Source organism: Mchenga conophoros, linkage group LG7, assembly GCF_057382185.1.
Source record: "Mchenga conophoros isolate Kocher_MC1m ecotype Shallow Benthic linkage group LG7, M_conophoros_male_GT1.1, whole genome shotgun sequence".
NCBI lineage: Eukaryota > Metazoa > Chordata > Actinopteri > Cichliformes > Cichlidae > Mchenga > Mchenga conophoros.
Genome location: NC_140532.1, coordinates 1911137 through 1929742, shown reverse-complemented (window position 1 = coordinate 1929742; position 18606 = coordinate 1911137). Strand labels below are relative to the sequence as shown.

Genomic DNA, 18606 nt, shown 5'->3' with positions numbered 1-18606 from the left:
ACTGAACCACCACTCACAACCACTAGCACTTTATAGCCTCTGTAGAAACTATCTACACCCTCACTTATCTTAACTGCACTACTGTATAGCTCTGTGTAAATAATCATTCTGTACATTCGATAATCTTTAATCCTACAACTGTTTACAACTTGCATAGTTCCCATTTCTGTATAACTGTATATCCCAGATTCTGTAAAGTTATTTATTTCATATTCTGTATAGTTTTTCATATTTATATCCTGTTCATATCCTGTACATAGCTTGTACTCACTACAGCCTGTACATACTTATAGAATATTCACAACATACTTCATACCGTGTACATTATAACATACCATAATAGACCCATTTCTGTAATATACTCACATATCTATATTATTGCTAATATATATTGTAATATATCTATATCACTAAAGCACTTCTGGATGGATGCAAACTGCATTTCGTTGCCCTGTACCTGTGCATGTGCAATGACAATAAAGTTGAATTCTATTCTATTCTATTCTTCAGTCTGCCTCGAGGCCGGCGTCCTTCTGGGTCGATCCTCATAGCCGTTTTTGCTACAGAGTTCTCATCGCTTCGAATCACGTCCGTACCACCTCAGGCTCAAGCATCTGCAGTAAATGATATTGTAAACCTATAAATTAATGAACATACCACAGTCAGTTCATTCGAATTTTAAGCTGCAATCCAACAGTTTGACAGCGAGCCCACACTCGGCACTTGCTCCAGACTATGTGCAGTCTGTGAGCCGTTTGCTGTGTAGCAACAGATGCGTCAGTGACATTTTCCATTCAGCCCAGTCTTCCTCCTGCAGTCGCACCTCAGAAAATAAGAACTCGACAGCAGTGGAATCAAGTTTATTCTCAAGCAAGTTTATTCTTAGCTGGCTGCAAATTTAGTGATGCCACGCAGCTGCATTTGTTAAACGACAGTCCAGCTGTGAACAACAGGATACTCTTCTGTACTGTGAAGAATTAAGAGGCAAAGGAGGGCCAACCCAGTATTAGCTAGGTCTAAGTAAAAAAAAAAAAAAAAAAAGCATGTCATATTTTAATATGTATGACCTAACAAATATTGCACATACAACCACAACATCAGCAGCTATACCCGATCAGGTCGGACGTGAAGCTACAGCACAGCTGTGCAAACGCTTTCAAAATGTACAATTTACAGCACACAGTACAACTCACTGTATTTATAAACCAGGGAAAACGTCTGAATTCACCAAAGAGGCCTAAAAGTCTTAGAACTGAAGTTTGAGACCACTTTACGTAACCGGCTGAAATGAATCGTCGAGCCTTAAAATGCCAAAATATGATTTGTTAGTCCACATCGCCCAGCTCATATCTCATGTAAACAATTATTCCAAGACATCAGAGATATTAGATACTCTATGCGATTACAACAACCTCCTTTCATCCCTTCTTCAACGAGCATTACCGGGTGTTGTCATCCAGATTAGCTATGCTAATCCACCGGCATCATTCTCCAACTTCTTTGCGTTTGATTTGGATTTTCAGCCTGTTCCCAACTCTGACCCTCATTTCACTGCAAATCCTGTGACCAACCTCTTCTTTTTATGCAATTTTAAAATTTTAAAAAAGGAACAAGTGCAAAACTTTGGTGCAAATAACCCCCCCAGTTTTGTGCAGCCTGAGTAAAAATTACAGTCAATCACCGTTATTTTAAAATGCTGGTTTGGTGAGAAAATGTGAGTACGGGACATGCATCTTATATTTCAGCTGGAAAGCCAACCGAGTCTCATTTCTAGAGGGTAAAAATAAAATTCTTTCCGTTCAAATCTCCACATAATTAGGACAATGACTCAGAAGAGTCTAGACTGAAAGGATGACAAGCAGACGGTTCATAGCTCGTGAGAGAACGACGCTGTAGGTTTTCCTTCAAGACTTATTTTAATAAGAGACTAATTTCTTCTGCTAGGAACAAAATATGTCGTCACTATGAATTCTTTTTAGGATTCGTTCCCTCCCAGCACAGGAACGCATCTTCACACCAGTAAGATCCAACCATGGAAAGAGTGGAGGAGAGCACCAGTGCTCACCACACCGAGGCCAAAGATGATTCACACAGCTAGAGTGAGGTCTCACAAACACACTGTTACGACGCGGCTCAAAGCCGCAACATAAAAAAATGAGACGAATATCAGAGTATGGGTTTTATCTTAGAATGGAAAACCAGGTTGGCTAAAATGGCTGCTGTCACCAAGGCAAAGACAAGTGAGCTCCCTGGGAGCTTGCATCAGGTTTGCTTTTATCCACACCTGACTAGGTGTGGCCAATTAGCACCAGCTGAAAACATTGAGGAGATTAGGGGCTGCAGAGACGTAACACCTCCTCCCTCAAAAGGGTTCCTCTAGGACCCCTAAATTTATTACAAGCCCCTCTGAAGCCTTCAGGTCCTTGACCCACAAACCTGAAATAAAAGTAAAAGCTAACAGAAGCACAGTGTTCACATTATAGTTGGCATCTTTAAGCATGGATGCCCCTGCATGAGGATTTGAAGTTGCCACACAACAGTCAAACCCAAAATGATGACCTGACCTGCTACAACACAAAACCAAAAGTAGCAACAAATAATCACAACCAAGTGATCTGTTCTCTCCACCACACAAATGGTCACATACGAGTGGCCCTATACCACAACAACTTACTTTAATCCACAAGGTTCAGTAAAGAAAACATACTAGTGACCACCCACAAATGGAGAGCTATGGCCACACGACGACCACGTCAAGGGTGGCTCAGCACCCCTCAGTGTTATTGCCATCACCTGGCCAACAACACTCACAAGTGATCCAACAAAAGTAGCCATATTCCCCACAACACTAAAGGTCACAGCATAAAACACTCACCTCATGAGGATGTCATTAGCATCCATCAACACTGACATTAGATGCGCACACAGTGTACACACTATGCCAACTTAAAAACGACCTACCTGCCTCAGCTACAGACCATAATTAATGAATGGTCTCAAACCTCTTGCCAACCCATATGGAAAAGAAATAGTAAAAACATACATGATTTACTCATGAAAGTGGCCACTTTCATATATATTTTTTAGTAAGTATCCAAAACATACAAGTTTCATTATATAATTTTTCAAGGGATCTTATATCTGTTGTCACCCTTGTATGCTTTTCATACAAGTTTCACACAAGACAGATACAAACTTTATAAAATTATATATCTATCTCTCTCATATATATATATATATATATATATCTCGATGGCCCCAACTGACCGAGTGCTCAGTGAATACCTCAGGCAGCAGAAACCCAAGAAAGAGGAGGGAGACGAGGAACCATCATGGAAGGACAGGCCCCTGCACGGTATGTACCACCGGCAGATAGAGGAGGTGGCTGATATCCAGAAATCCTACCAGTGGCTGGACAAAGCTGGACTGAAAGACAGCACAGAGGCACTAATCATGGCAGCACAAGAACAAGCTCTGAGTACAAGATCCATAGAGGCTGGGGTCTATCACACCAGGCAAGACCCCAGGTGCAGGCTGTGTAAAGATGCCCCAGAGACAATCCAGCACATAACAGCAGGGTGCAAGATGCTAGCAGGCAAGGCATACATGGAACGCCATAACCAAGTGGCCGGCATAGTGTACAGGAACATCTGTGCCGAGTATAACCTAGAAGTCCCGAGGTCAAAATGGGAGATGCCCCCAAGGGTGGTGGAGAATGACCGAGCTAAGATCCTGTGGGACTTCCAGATACAGACGGACAAAATGGTGGTGGCTAACCAACCGGACATAGTGGTGGTAGACAAACAGAAGAAGACGGCCGTAGTGATCGATGTAGCGGTTCAAATGACAGCAATATCAGGAAGAAGGAACACGAGAAGCTGGAGAAATACCAAGGGCTCAGAGAAGAGCTCGAGAGGATGTGGAGGGTGAAGGTAACGGTGGTCCCCGTGGTAATCGGAGCACTAGGTGCGGTGACTCCCAAGCTAGGCGAGTGGCTCCAGCAGATCCCGGGAACAACATCGGAGATCTCTGTCCAGAAGAGCGCAGTCCTGGGAACAGCTAAGATACTGCGCAGGACCCTCAAGCTCCCAGGCCTCTGGTAGAGGACCCGAGCTTGAAGGATAAACCGCCCGCAGGGGCGTGCTGGGTGTTTTTTTCTATATCTATCTATCTTTTTTTTTTTTTTTTTTTCTTCTCTCCATATGGGAAGTTTGGTGCCACTGGTTTACTATGTGCAACTCCCAGCCTAAAATACTAAAAAAAAAACAACAACAAAACTTTACCTGTCTGGTCTTCAGTGGTGTACCGGGCTCGAGGCAACTTTAAACACAAACTCAAGGGTAGGCAGCAGAGCGGGGTACAGTTTCCCACCAAACCCTGAAGCGTACCCCCACCCAGGATAACCACCAAACACAAACTAAAACAACAAACAAGTGCTTCGATGGAAGGGCAGCACAGCCACTCAGCTGAAACACACTAAAGGGACGTTGCTCAATCACACACCAGTGGAGATTATTGTGGACTTCAGGAAGCACACAGCCCCACTCCCCCCCATCATCCTGACTGACACCCCCATCACCTCTGTGGACTCATTCCGCTTCCTGGGTACCACCATCACCCAGGACCTGAAGTGGGAGCCCACCATCACCTCCGTCATTAAGAAAGCCCAGCAGAGGATGTACTTCCTGAGGCAGCTGAAGAAATTCAACCTGCCAACATGGACGATGATGCAATTCTACACCGCAATCATCGAGTCCATCCTCACCTCCTCCATCACCGTGTGGTACGCTGGAGCCACTATCAGGGACAAACAGAGACTGCAGCGTGTTGTGCGCTCTGCTGAGAAGGTGATTGGCTGCAGACTCCCATCTCTGCAGGACCTGTACACCTCCAGGACACTGGGGCGTGCAGCTCGGATCTCAGCTGACCCTTCTCACCCTGGACACAGTCTGTTTGACCTGCTCCCCTCAGGCAGGAGGCTCCGGTCCATTCGCACCAGAACCTCTCGCCACAAGAACAGTTTCTTCCCCTCTGCTGTTGGACGCATGAACAATAACCATATGACTGTTCCCGCCACTAACACATGACCCTACGCTGTGTCACTGCATCATTCCATGTTTGGCACTGATCACCACCTGCACTCATGTATATATCTATCTACGTAGCACTCTTAATTCTTATTCTCATTTTTATTTTCATGTCTATTTAAGCTTAATTTATAACAGTATGTTTGCACTGAAGCACCGCAGCAATTTCCCAATGTTGTAAACCCGCTCAACATTTGGCAATAAAACCCTTTCTGATTCTGACCATGGCAGCCTAACCTAGCCTGCATTCCTGCCATGTTTGCTTGATGTGTGTGTGTGTGTGTGTGTGTGTGTGTGTGTGTGTGTGTGTGTGTGTGTGTGTGTGTGTGTGTGTGTGTGTGTCAGTCAGAGGCTGGGGGTGAAGGCTGTGCCTGTGTCCAGAGGAGGAGACCAGCTATGCTTCGGGGAGGTGACCGTTATCTCAGCGGCTCACAGAAACAGCCAAACAAAGAAGTGCGTGAGCGTCCAGCTGTGACGCCTCCTGAGGCTGATAACGTCTCCTCTCAAAGCCATTACAGTCAGAAAAGCTTTTCTGACTGGAGTCAGACCGGAGTCTATCCAAACGCTAATGTGTTGTCATTTAATCTTGATCAGGCGTGTTTACATTCAGTTAATACTGTTGTCATGCTGTAATTAGGTTTCATTAACAGGTAATTAGCAGATTTGGGTTTTTCCCGTTCGACCGCGATGCATCGTGTAAACAAAGAGATTTACAAACATCTTGATTTCATCTTGATTTTTACATCCGCACTTTATTCCAGCTTTTCCACTGCATCGCTGCATTAGTGCCCAGTGTTTACCACTTGGTTTAAAGTTTAATTACAATTTTAATGTCATGTATGAACACTTTTTTAACCTACATGCAAATATTAGATTTTTTTAATTGACAAATGTAAATGTAAATTTAAAAGTCAAAATGGAAAGCCTGTAATTATGGATGAAAAAATAAAATAGAAATGCACCTGTGTATTAGGCAGCTGCTGAATATCGTGGTAAAATGGCCACTGAAAACAAGAGCTTTGTGGCACGTTTCAAAAAGTGACAAAAAAAACCAACAAAAGAAAGCAAACGTTAAAGATGGAGAAGGTTACAGACACAATGCTCATCTGCTTAAAAATGAGTGGAAACCTTTGCAGCAGTGATCACTAGTTATCAGTTATAGAACAAGCTGTAGCGCCATTAGTCAGAGCCAGCCATCTTCCTAAAGATGTCAACACAGACAGCGCACTTCTTGCACAATTTAACTCTTAAAAAAAACAGACAAGCGACGTCCTCGGATTTGGCACAGAGGTCATCAGTGAGAATCAGTTTCTGTGAAAATACATGATTGTGTAACATTAAACCCGCATGCAGAAAACGTCCAGATTACAGTTTGCTGAAGAACTGGAAGTGTGATGACACAGATCAGATGGGGTCTGCCGTGTTCCGTCTGAACTTAGCCAGGAAAATCCCAGTGACTGGAGAATTCCCACAGTGAAGAAGAGAAGTGGGAGTGGGATGACATGTGGCTACATGAGTGCAAAAGGTGTTGGAGGGATGACATTTATAGATGGCACCACGGCTGCCTGTGGTTACACAAAACAAAAAACACCCCACAAACTTGATATGTTGAGTTCCAGCGTCACTGACAGAAGAAGATTCCTGAGTGCAAAACACCTCCCGCTGAACAACGGCATCCTTCATACCAACAAGTCAAAGTGAAAACAAACAGGAACCAAACTGACTTCAGCTGCATCGTCTGCAGATCCACAAAGTTTCATGTAGCAAGTCAAATCTCTTTCTTCTTAATTTTACATGAGGGCAAAGATCCTGTTGTTCAGAAGTAACTTCAGAGGATTTGCACTTTTGAAACGTTTGACATTTAAGTAACTCTGCGCCCTTTGCTGCACATAATATATATTTTAATAAAAGAATGTTCTTCAAAAATCATAAAAGGTCACCGAGACCTTCAGTCAACAGCATAACTTCAGTTACAGTGCAGCAGAGCTACCATTAGCCAAACAGTAGCTACAGTTTCACTTCACAGACTAACATGGACACAGCACATTCAGCCAGGCTATTAACAGCATCTACAAATCCAGCTGTCATTCAGAGGTGAAAGCACTAATATTACTCACTGGAAGCCCCAAAGATGTGTTCGCTGCCACCTGGCCGGGAAAGGCCAGGTAACAATGCATGAAAAAGGGCAGTAATAGCAAAATAGCATAGCCATAAAAGAGTAGCAATTAGGCAAAATTATACTCACCAGTGAAAGGAGAAAAACCTAAAAAGGTCCATCTGTAGACGTGTATTGCTGAAAATCCATCATCTAACCTATTTTAAAAGCTATTTGCAGGCTTTGTCTGATCAACACTTGTGACTCACAAAGCTCATCTGTACTGATGCTTCCAACCACCTGCTTCTAGCAAGAGTGGGACTTATTTATCCTGCCTCTTCCCATGTCTCCTGTTCCCGCCGCTCTTATTTAGCCCACCTCCTTTGCATCTCTCCCACCCTTCCACTTTTCCGTGTCTCAGTCTATAAGGTGGGAATTTGGAAAATCCCAAGGCACTTGAGGAATCCTGCTGGTCTTTGTCTGCTTGGGTTTGTCCCCAAACTGCTTCTCAGACAAAAACTAAAACCTGAGATGTAGTGTTAACAGAGACGCACAGCAAAAGCGGCATTTAGGAAACAAAGAATGAATTGATATCATCTAACAGCCCCACAATGAAGCCACTCCCCCAGCTCTTCTCTCTCACCGTCTATAACCACTCCCTAAAAGTTGAGTATTATACCCCCTGACCCAGTATCATGTTCAGCCGCCTATCAGGTCAGGGGGCAGCTCTCCCGCCCTCTCTTATTACCACCTTTCAACCAGCCCAGTCTTAGCTGAGCTCATACCCCTGCATGACTACTTGTCTGTGGATTTCGTTAATATTTCTTGCTTCACCAGCTCAGCAAAAGCCTATTTGAGTAGACAAACACACACAAAGTGCACATTTTCAGGGAAACACATGATCAGGCGACCACCCGGCCAGTTGCCATGTCTGTACCAAATGCCTGCAAGCCAAGACCAGCCCTCCACAGAAAAGCTTTTAAAACAGTAATGTCATTAGACTCCAAGCGACTTTAAGGAATCTCCATTTTTGGAGCGCAGAGCCTGATCAATAGAGCAGAGTGCAGGAGAATGGCTGCTGGCAGCACTTCCCTCTGCAACAGGACCGGCTTCCCTGGAATTAAGACAATTTTGAAAATCCCATTTTGGAAAGAGGCCTGGCCTCACTTACTCAGCTTCTGTCCCGACTTAAACAAAATATTTTGTCCTCTTGGTTCAGATATATTTAGAACTCCTCACAATGCACACCAACAGTGTCCTTTCTTTAAAATAGCTGCTAAACGTAGACCATCATTACTCTGCAATTACCCACCCAAAGTGCAAACACGCATGGGCTGAAAGCACACCATCCAAGTGGTGTAATAATTAACCGGGAATGAAAAACACCAGAGAAAATGTAGCAAAACACAGAGAGGGAGAAAGGCTTCCAACCCAGGTCCAAACATACCGGACACTTTTTTCTTTAAACAAATGAATTTATCGCTCCACAAGATGATAAAGCAAACTTTGCATAACGGTTTTTTCCCCTCCCTTTGCTGTTCTGCTCGAATCGCTAACAAAGGTTTTTTACATCTATCTGCAGCTTTGGCTAAAAATGCACGAGCGCTCCGAGCTGACCGAGAAAGATTTAATTCCACAGTAGCCTTTTCCACAAACCCAGCTTCCTCCTGTGCCAGTCAAACCCAAAGTGGCCATAATGGGCTATGACACACGGCGCCCAAAACATTGTTTCAGAAATAGATCTGGAGGGCCACCGCTCTTGGCGTGTAGCAGCAGGTACCCAACAAAGCCTAAATGTCACCCACATTATACATCGCACGAAGGATGGGAGGGATCGATCAGTCACTGTGTGGTCGCACAGCAAATTAACCTTTAAGTAAAGACGCGATGCTGATGTTTAACCACAGAGCGTCCATAAATGCGCGGTAGCTTTTAACGTGTAGAGTCTTCAGGATAAGCATTGCTCCCATCTAAGAACACTAGACGGCTAACATCGCCAAAGCTAAGACAGCATAGCTGGTCCAGATCTGTGTAGTTTCTCAAAGCTCCCACCAGTGTTTCATTTCCACAGAATGTCCCAGCTGCCACGTATGGCAACATTTACATTATAATGTTGGATACCATTAAAAGGCCAATCGCATATCGCAAAAGAACAATTACTCATGTCAGTTCCTGCATCTGAGAAGAGACGTGACACCCAAAGGAAAAAGGTTTCTGTGCTGGAGAATTTCATGACATGAGAGGCAAAAATTTATTTTTCAGGTTTTTTCGAGTTAAAAAAGAAAAAGAAAAAAGACACATTTTCATGCAAGAAGGAAAACTGAAAGATTTAATGATGCTCTTTTAAACATGGATTTAATTTCAAAGAAATCAGAGCAAGTGTGTAACAATTAAAAAGTTTAAATAAGTAACAGCCAAAAACAGCACTGGTAAAGACTTTGCTTACTGTGTGAACAGACAGAACAGAAAAGCAGCAGAGTAGCGATGGATCCAAACAGATCTGAACTTTATACACTGTATTTAAAAGTGACGATTCATCCATAGAAAAATGCATCTTAATAAATCCACCATCGAAAACGACCCTGAGACCACCACAAACTGCACGACTGAAACGAGCAGGAAGATCACATCCAGAGTTCAGTTCATATTCTGCAATTACGTTTTTTCTTACATCAAAATCGATTTGCAATCAGAATCAGTCGGCGCCAACCAGCTGGATCCAGTCCGTCCCTCTCCCTGTTTACTTAAGGGCAGTCTGGTCAAGCTGCTGCTGCGGCCGCTCTCGATGTCATTCAGCTGCCTCGATTCTCTCGTCCCAGGGTCGAACTAAATCCACCGTCTGCAGCTGGTCACTGCTCTGGGATGTGCTGTGAGCTTGGAAGGAAGTACGTCCAAGGATGAGGATTATTGCTTTGTTATTTATTGTGCTACTTATCAGTTCATCTGAGGACATGCCTTACTGTGGGCACAAAGTTAGAGCAGAGAATGGGACACAGTACTGGTGAGAGCGACAGATCATTCATAGTTAGGCTTAGTTTTGTAAAAGGACAGAAACACAGCAGCGTTTGGATGGAGAGGCTTCACACGAGTCTAAATTCAAGAGAGGAATTTCAACCAGGCTGCAAAAAGAGTACTTAAAGCACGCCAGTGCAAAAGTGTAGCAACAGTGGTGTTAGTGAAATTATACCCTTCACCATCTTTCCTTAAAAACAAAGTGTCATCTTCGCATTCATTTACTTTTGTTCTTGAACACGTACAGCACGTGAAGCAGTCTTCCAGGTTGTACTTTTTACAATGACTAGTATCTAAAGTCCAGCTATTGGACAATAACTCTTACTTATATGTTGCTTTGAACCATTACAGATGCATTTCTTGTTTTAGTGGCTAAAGATGCACGCAAGCACAGGATGCAGAAGGAAGGAAGCATTAACTGCTTCTGTAGTGTGCAATTGTTTTTTTAACAGTCAACAAAAAAAGGGAAAGTCCACATACTTAAATGCTGGGATGGAGTCGGTGACGGACTTGCAGGAAGTCGTGGGCTGAGAGACAGAGCACCAGGAAGCTCCTTCCAGCTTTTTCAAAAACTTTGTGGTAGTTTTGCGAGGAACGCCAAGGTCATGAACCTACAGCTGCGGGGATACAGTTAATGCAGCAGTCCACCGAGGACTGACAGACAAAAGGACAGATGGACACCAACAGGTCCATCTCCCTTTTCCAGCTGTTGTAGGAGCAGCAGTGGCCCCAGGGTGTAATGATTAACGCCTCAGTCAAATGCTGCACAAACCAGATGGTAAAGATAGATGAGACGGGCAAAGTCCCTCGTCTCTGCAGCTCTGCACCCACAGACAAACTATCACTCTCCACATACGATTAATCCTGTGCGCACACAGTGTTTAAATCATTTTTAATAAACATGGAGCCGTAGTCAGGAAGCACTGTGCCGTAAAACTGTAATCACATAGCCTTTTCTGTGCAAACATAAAAGAGCAGCATAAAAACATAATTACACAAAAGGCAGGCTTTTATAGCATCGCTATTTACTTTCCAAACCTTAAATGATGACTAAAGAGCGAGAGGCGACTTCATATATTCTGGGGAGGAAAAAAGAAAAAGAAATGTCCGGCGTCGACTTGACAAGAAAAATATCCCTGCTAACAAAAGAAACATGCAATCAGGCGAAATCTTTCCTTCCTTCGTTCTAATCGTGCCCTCCAAAGTTCAGTCGGGACGCTCGTTATGAAACGAGCTCACAAACAGGACATTGTGCATCAACAAGGGTGGACGTTTCTGACAAAAACACTGGTGTGGCGAGAAAACAGGCATCAAAGCACTCACATGCACGCTGACTCAAATCATAAGCTGGCTCTTTTCATAAGGCACAGAGCATCTCACATATCAAAGGTCTCCCTCGAACACTCAATAGCATCCCCTTCAGCTCGCTACATGAAAGAGAACACTGTGGTGTCTTATAATACGCCGTTTTCCCCGTTCACAGGGCCCAACTTCAAACATGGACAAAATCAAGTAGGAAGCCTTTCAGTGTCTCTGTGGAACGGAGTTTCCTGGAAGTTTAAGTCAGAAATTATCAGGAGGCAGCAGGCTCATTCATAATTTGGCACACTAAACGCCTTACTAGACGTGCTCCATATAGACCCGCCATCACACACACTCGCCGGGGCTCCTGCTTTGCAGAGTGCGAGTAAGTATCACGAACATCTGGCCAAGCCCTTATCACCATGGGAAAAATGTCTAAGGAGGTTGTGTTATCCCTGCTCCAGGGTCCGATTTAGATTGTGTCTGCGGTTCAGCAGCCATAAACTGTCATAGCTGTGATTCTTGTTAATGGGAATCATGAACAGTGATTGTTAAGCGTTTGTTCGCCTATTTCATGAGAGCTAGACCTGAGGCTGTTTTGCCTTCAATGCCATGCAGCCTCGCTCACGCCTGACCCACGTGGGCAGAACTAAGTCAAGTCAGAAAATGAAATTAAGCTGGCAGAGGAGGCGTTAGAAAGAAATGGCAAACAGACCGGGTGGGTGTCAATATCAGTGACATTCACCTGGACCGAGTGTGTTGGGGGGTTCAGGTAGTTTCATTGGGGCCGAGGTCAATTGCACCAACGAGTTGGGGAATCCTTTTCTTAATGGTACTGCCACGTGAAGACATTCGTGGACTCCTCAGTGAAGACCTTTCATTAAACCGTGGTTTCTCTCCGACTCACATGACACAGGGTGGCAGGTCTACCACCTGAGGTACTAACAGGAAGGTTGGTGGTTCGATCCCAGTCTGCTCCAGTCTGCAGATACTAGCCCCATGTTGCATCTAATCGGAGTGTGGATGTTAGTTAGGAAGCACTTTAATAAGAGTAGAAAAAAGTGCTTGGCTGAATGTACAAGTTGTGTAAAGCCCTTTGAGTGCTCAACAGAGTAGAAAAGCACTATATAAGAACCAGCCCATTTACATCACTACAGGATTTATTTATTAGACTTGGCACCTTTGTGATATAATTATAGAAAGTTGTGTTCAGACAAACGACCACCAGCTCAGTGAACAGTTTAAATGAGAAATGCAGAAGGTGAAAGAATCTACAGCTGAGCACAAACGTGCATTTCAACATGTGATATAACATGAAGCCGTTTAAAGCAGCGTCGTGCAGACGTACTACGATTCCTCGGACAGGAACCAGGGATTTTTTTAACCTTAATGGCAGAAGATTTGAAGCAGGCTTTCATGTCCGAGTCCTTTTGTCTGATTAGTGCACTCATGCTCCCAACTCCCATTACTACCTGACTCTGACAATACAAGCGATGACTCATTCAGTAGATTAGCAAAGGAAAAAATAATAAAAATATTCGTCAAGCTTCCAAGTGCACCGATTTGTGTTTAATGAGGGGGATCACGACTGTGCACACACTGGTCTTAACTCATCTGTACAGCTGCACCCCACGGTGTCGCACCTCAGCTAACCCCACACACATTATTATTAGATACCACTACAGGCCGACGTAAAGTTCAACGCGATAGAACGAAGCTGGAACTTCCAACATGCAACACAAATTCATAACGTCACATTACAGGCTCGAGTTAAAACTCCAGAGAGTCAGTGCACAGAATTCCTTCATTTCCTAACAAGACTTAATTTCACATCTGCAAGCAGGAACATGAAACCTAGTTTTGACATGCAGACACACAATGCAAGACTTTTACATTAATATTACATGAAAATGTTCCGTCCACAAACATGCACGCACAAAGGTTAAAAGGGTGGTTAGCGCTACGTTGTTGTGTTTCCTGTTCAGCTGACAAAGGATGAGTAACATTACTTTAACATAATGATCATTCCTATCAATCAACAGGATCCGAGACAAAAAGGAAATCTCACTAAGACTCCCACTGGGAAATAGGACCAGTGTCCCAGAAATGAGATGGCCCCATCAGATTAACACAGAGGCCTGAGAGGGGACTGGAGTAACAGAAACAGCTTAGACATGACAGGCAGTTTGTGGTGAAAAATCGCAGGAGGCACAAAAACTGTCCAGCAGTCAATATAATGACATTATGAGAGGACAAAAAAAGGGCTTAAATTTTATCTAATGTTTCACAACATCTCAGGAAAGGGAGGCATCAGGAGAATTGTGCTTTGCCTGCCATATACGAAGCGAGAGCCACAATTAGGTTTCCATAATTCACTAAAAAAAGCCATACAGTTGGCATATTTCACAGTGAATCTGAATGACAAAAATACTGAGCAGCAAATTAGGATTAAAGAGAAAAGCATTTGGCCAAGCAAGCCACTAGAGAACTGAACCAGTGCCAGTGCACCCACACACTCCGGCATGGAGCGATTCCATGCCAGCCCGGAGAGAAGACAGGGAATACTCCTTCCTTTAATCAGACAAGATATTAAAAGAGCATCGATAACCTAGATGCTTGAATTAAATATGTCTTCACCTTCTCAAATCAAGTCAATCCGGCTACACTCCCGAGTGAGGTCACGAGAGGACTCGGATCCTTAGAAGAGGACGATAAAACAAACGTGCTGCAAAAACGTTCCCAGCAACATCCCAGAGGAAGCGGCAGTAATGTGAAACACAGTGAACGGGCTGAATGATAACCATGTCACAAAGGTGACATTCCTAGCTGGAGGGAAAGCCGCCGTCTTTTCTGTAACTCGGGCCCATTAAGGTAGTCTGTATGCGGTCTTTCTTTCTGGCCCGGCTCGCTGGGGAGCACCATTACAGGGAAGCAGTTTGGACTTTGACCCCGGTGCCTGCAGAGAGCTGGGAAACACTTCTGAGCTCCTCTGCTTCCTGTCAGTGAGAGATGCAGGAATCAGACAGGTTCCTTAATATTCAGCCTTTTCCCTGCTGTTAGTGGTTACGGGGGCCTAACGATGTGCATTCCAGCACTTGTGCGATTTTCACAGTCTAGGAGCAGGTGTTGCTTCGCTTTTGATTGGTGGTTGTTGTACTCCAGAGAAACACATACCAAATGAAAGAGGGGGGAGAAAAATCTCACACTTCCCCCTCCCTCCCCATCAACTTTCTTTTGCCATTACCACTTCTCTGCCCCCTCCTGTTTCAACAAATGAGCTCACTGTTTTTACAATGATTAGTACTTAAGGGACTTAGCAGTAAATGTACGAGGTGTAAGTGGTATGAGTGTGAAGACAACTACACAATACACAAATTCATGCAGAGACAAAGAAAATAAGACAAATAAGAGCGCCAGCATGGATCCTGTCAGTGCGGCTTCAGTGACGTGAACCCCCCCCCCAGGCTATTAGTCCCAACTTAGATGAAGGTTTCAACCAACTTCCTGCAAAATCAAAAGGTTTGTATTTTCCTGTTTATAATGGACAAAACTGAGACAAAGCAAGAACTGGAAACGATCGAAAAACAGTTTGGGATACAAACACACAGAGCTTCAGGCGCTGTAAGCAAACACATCCACATAACAACGCTTTCCCAGAGCGTCTCCTCGGATGTGAGGGACGATTTCAGACTGTACCTGTGACTGCTGGCAGCACACGATGCTTTGAAGAGGACAGAGCTTAAGGGAAACAAAACGCCTTCGAGCAAATGCTTTTCAGACTCAAACCATCAGAAAAAAGGTAGGAAATAAATATATGTATCACACCCACCACATAATCCAGCACTCGTCTTTGAAAGCATATGCAAGAGCTGAAAAGCCAGGTACACACAGGAAGAACAGAAAGCACACCAAGCCGGAGCTAAACAGCCTACGAGCGATTAGAACTGCAAAGCCTTCAGTCTGCCTAAGTAGCTTGGTGTCCTCGACGGTGGGCGATTATCTTGCGCTTGGCTTTGGGGGGATATCAGACTGTCAGGGCGCAGTTAGAGAACAGCCAGCTGGTCGTGGCATGGAGAAGCGTTTCTATCACGGTGGAGCAGATGAGCAAAGCTTTCCTGGGGGCAACAAATAAATAAGAAAGTTGCAAGTACTAAGAATATAACTGCTCTGAGACCAGCCGGTCAACCGTGACGACAGCCTGCCACTGATCGTTAGCAGACAAACTTCTGGGTGATGTCAGTGCAGCAGTAAGAATTTACCGCTACTATTTCACAACCCTTATGTGGCAATAAGCTGCGCACACGTGGACGCAGTTTAATTTGATGCCGTTTTAAAAGCAAAGAAACAGAAATGACGTGTGACAGGATGAAAGAGAAGAGTCCAGTGTCCAAGGCGGAGTGACTACCAGACCTAACGCGCCCAAGAAGCGGAAAGAGGTCTTTGTGTGACGGCAGAGTCACGGTCATGGGTTAGAGCGCTTTAACCTTCTGATCCTCTGCCCTCCTCATGTGGATTCTGAACCTTGAATTTTCTCCAAGAAACCAGACTCACACAACCTCCCAAAAACATGCGAGTGGAAACTTTCAGCACCAAAGAAGTTTACTTGGTATAAAGCGTTGCTTAATTTCCTGGTGCTACATTCCTTAGATAAAGAAATTACTATTAGCGGGCTGTAAAAGTGTGAGAACATTGTTCAAACAAAAAAACAAAAAGTCGAGGAATCAAAATCCAATGATGGCTGAAAAACAGGAAACTAAAGAGGAAAGCTCGTGAGGCTTTCAGCCTTAACAGCTGATAAATCAAAGCACACACGTCTAGTTCCTGAGAGTCACCATCAACAAGCTGATGGCCGCACTGTGGAAAATCCCATCTGTTTCAGGCTGAGAACACTTGTCCATACAAGACTTGTCTTAATATGATAGGGCACCTTTTAGAGTGCCTTTACGGTCCATGACCTCACTCTGTAGCGCGCGCACACACACGCGACATTAAAAAAGGAGTAACGAGAACAAAACCAAAGCCCAGGAGTCATTCTTTTGAACGTTACCAGCCAATGCCACATCCAGCTGGAATACTTCGTAACTTTCCACACGGCGGTGTCCGCAAACGCCTCCTCCCCCATCCATCCATGTGTCAAAGCAGCGGGGTCTCGTCAACACAGCGCCAAACGCTTACGGCGAAGGTTTTGGTGTAGACACGCAGCGTTGTGTCGGCCGGGGAGAGAGTAAAGTTACTGCCACCACGGCACTTGGCACGGCATCGGTGTCCAGGGAGCCCGGTGGCAAAGTGGCGGTCTGCGACGCAGAGTGGAAAAAACTTCCAGACAGCACCACGCTGCTGAACCCTGGCTAACCGCACACCTTTTAGCCGCAGGCTCGAGCACACACCGCCTCACACCTACCTCCGTTTCCAGGTCAGCTGTATCACGGTCTCCGGCGTGGTACGACTCGGGGACGCTTGGGTCAAATTTTAAAGCCGCTGTCTGCAGTTTCGACGCGGTGAACAACGTTGCAAGGCAGCCACATACAAAGAATAAGTTTCAGCACATAGAGCAGCCGACATGTGATAGATGTGTATCACACACGAAAGCCTTACTGAACACAGACAGAATCGCGCTAACAACTCGTTTGGGTGCAAACTTAACCGTAAGTTCCGCGGAGCTCCGAGAAATCCATGCAGCAACTTGCTCGCTCCCGACAGCCCCTGTTGCTTAACTTGTAGCGAGCCAACTACCCAGCTGTGACAACCTCCGTCAAGCCAGTGGCAGCGACAGCGGTAACTTCCGGTTTGGAACTTCGAAATAAATGTAGCAAAAACTAGAATAACACGTTAATGACAATTTATAAAACAAAAACGCCACACAAAAAGAAGATTTCGTTTATTTTATTTAATCAAAGACCTAAAATAACAAATACATTCTTTGCTGTTATTTTTAAAGCGTTTCACAAGAGATATTCACGTTTTTATTTTTTTAAGCAAAAAAAAAAAAAGCATCTTCCGGTAGCAGCACCTGTGACGTATGATTTTTCTACTGGCGCTCTCGGGTTTGCTCGTTTTCATGTTCAGCATTTGTCTGTTAGCATTTTCATATCATTAAAATTTCTGTATATAAATTGTATTTAATTTTTGCCATTTCCAACCAACTGTGGAGAAGCCGAGAAGCTGCGTGTAACAGCTGACTTACCCTTTAAATTCAAATTCTGTCACATACGCAGTATGACACGTGGTGCTTATTGCTGTGCAGCAAGAATTGACCGTAAGATAAAGGGTATAGTACAGTAAGTGATATTTATGTAAATTACACCTTTACTTGACTTTTTACTTTTGCAGAGGATTGTATATTACATCATCCATTACCAATCACCGGTAATACCAGTGTAAAATAATATTTCTGATTGTTATCGCATCAAATAATGATGCATTTTTATGCATGTAATTACATGTTTGTGACTGTACACACACTTTGTACAGCAATTTGGGCAACGTTGTATTTGAAAGCTCATTTAAAAATAAATTTTATTTGCTTACTGAATGTATGCAAAAGTACTTTCAGCAGTTCTCTCATTTCTGTGCCTGGACTCTATATACACACACACACACACACACACACACACACACACACACACACACACACACGTAAATTTTCATGCATTTTAAGCTTGTGCACAATCAAAGCCTCCAAGACCAATCCTGAGAATGCTGAACACTTTGCAACACATATTCTTACAGCTTTGTGGCTTCTCAGCCTGGCTGCATGATAAAAACAGTTGCAAGTTTCAACACAGCACCATTCAAAAATCTCATAACTCTCTCTGGGCACAGCTGATTGCTACACTGTCAACTCTTTTAATCAGACTAATGCCACCACTGAATGCCGCAGTGGCAAACTTTGTGAGAAACTAAATGGATTATCTGTCTGAAATGGCTCGTAGGCCAACCATTAGACGTGAAGGAATGTAATTCCAATGAATGACATGGATTATTAACTTTAGGGAGATTAGGTCCCCGTGGATAACCAATCAAGAGTAAATACAGCCTGGAGACGAACTCACTAGAAGTGCATCAGTTCTGGCAGACGGGTGGGGGCACAGAAAAACTAATCCTCCAGTG

The 18606-nt window shown here is 44.1% G+C and overlaps 1 protein-coding gene across 7 annotated transcripts in view; it reads right to left on the bottom strand.

The window, feature by feature from the left end:
• The window catches only part of LOC146569305 (solute carrier family 45 member 3), a 46911-nt gene extending 29663 nt beyond the window's left edge, over nt 1-17248 (bottom strand). Inside the window, exons 1-2 of one of the 7 annotated variants that reach the window (XM_085281485.1) lie at nt 17141-17183; nt 16898-16978 (exon numbers count right to left, since the gene is read on the bottom strand). The gene's annotated coding sequence lies outside the window, so the exon portion shown is untranslated. The other 6 variants (XM_085281482.1, XM_085281483.1, XM_085281484.1 and 3 more) reach the window with 6 other exon arrangements.
• Between the last annotated feature and the right edge of the window lie 1358 nt (nt 17249-18606).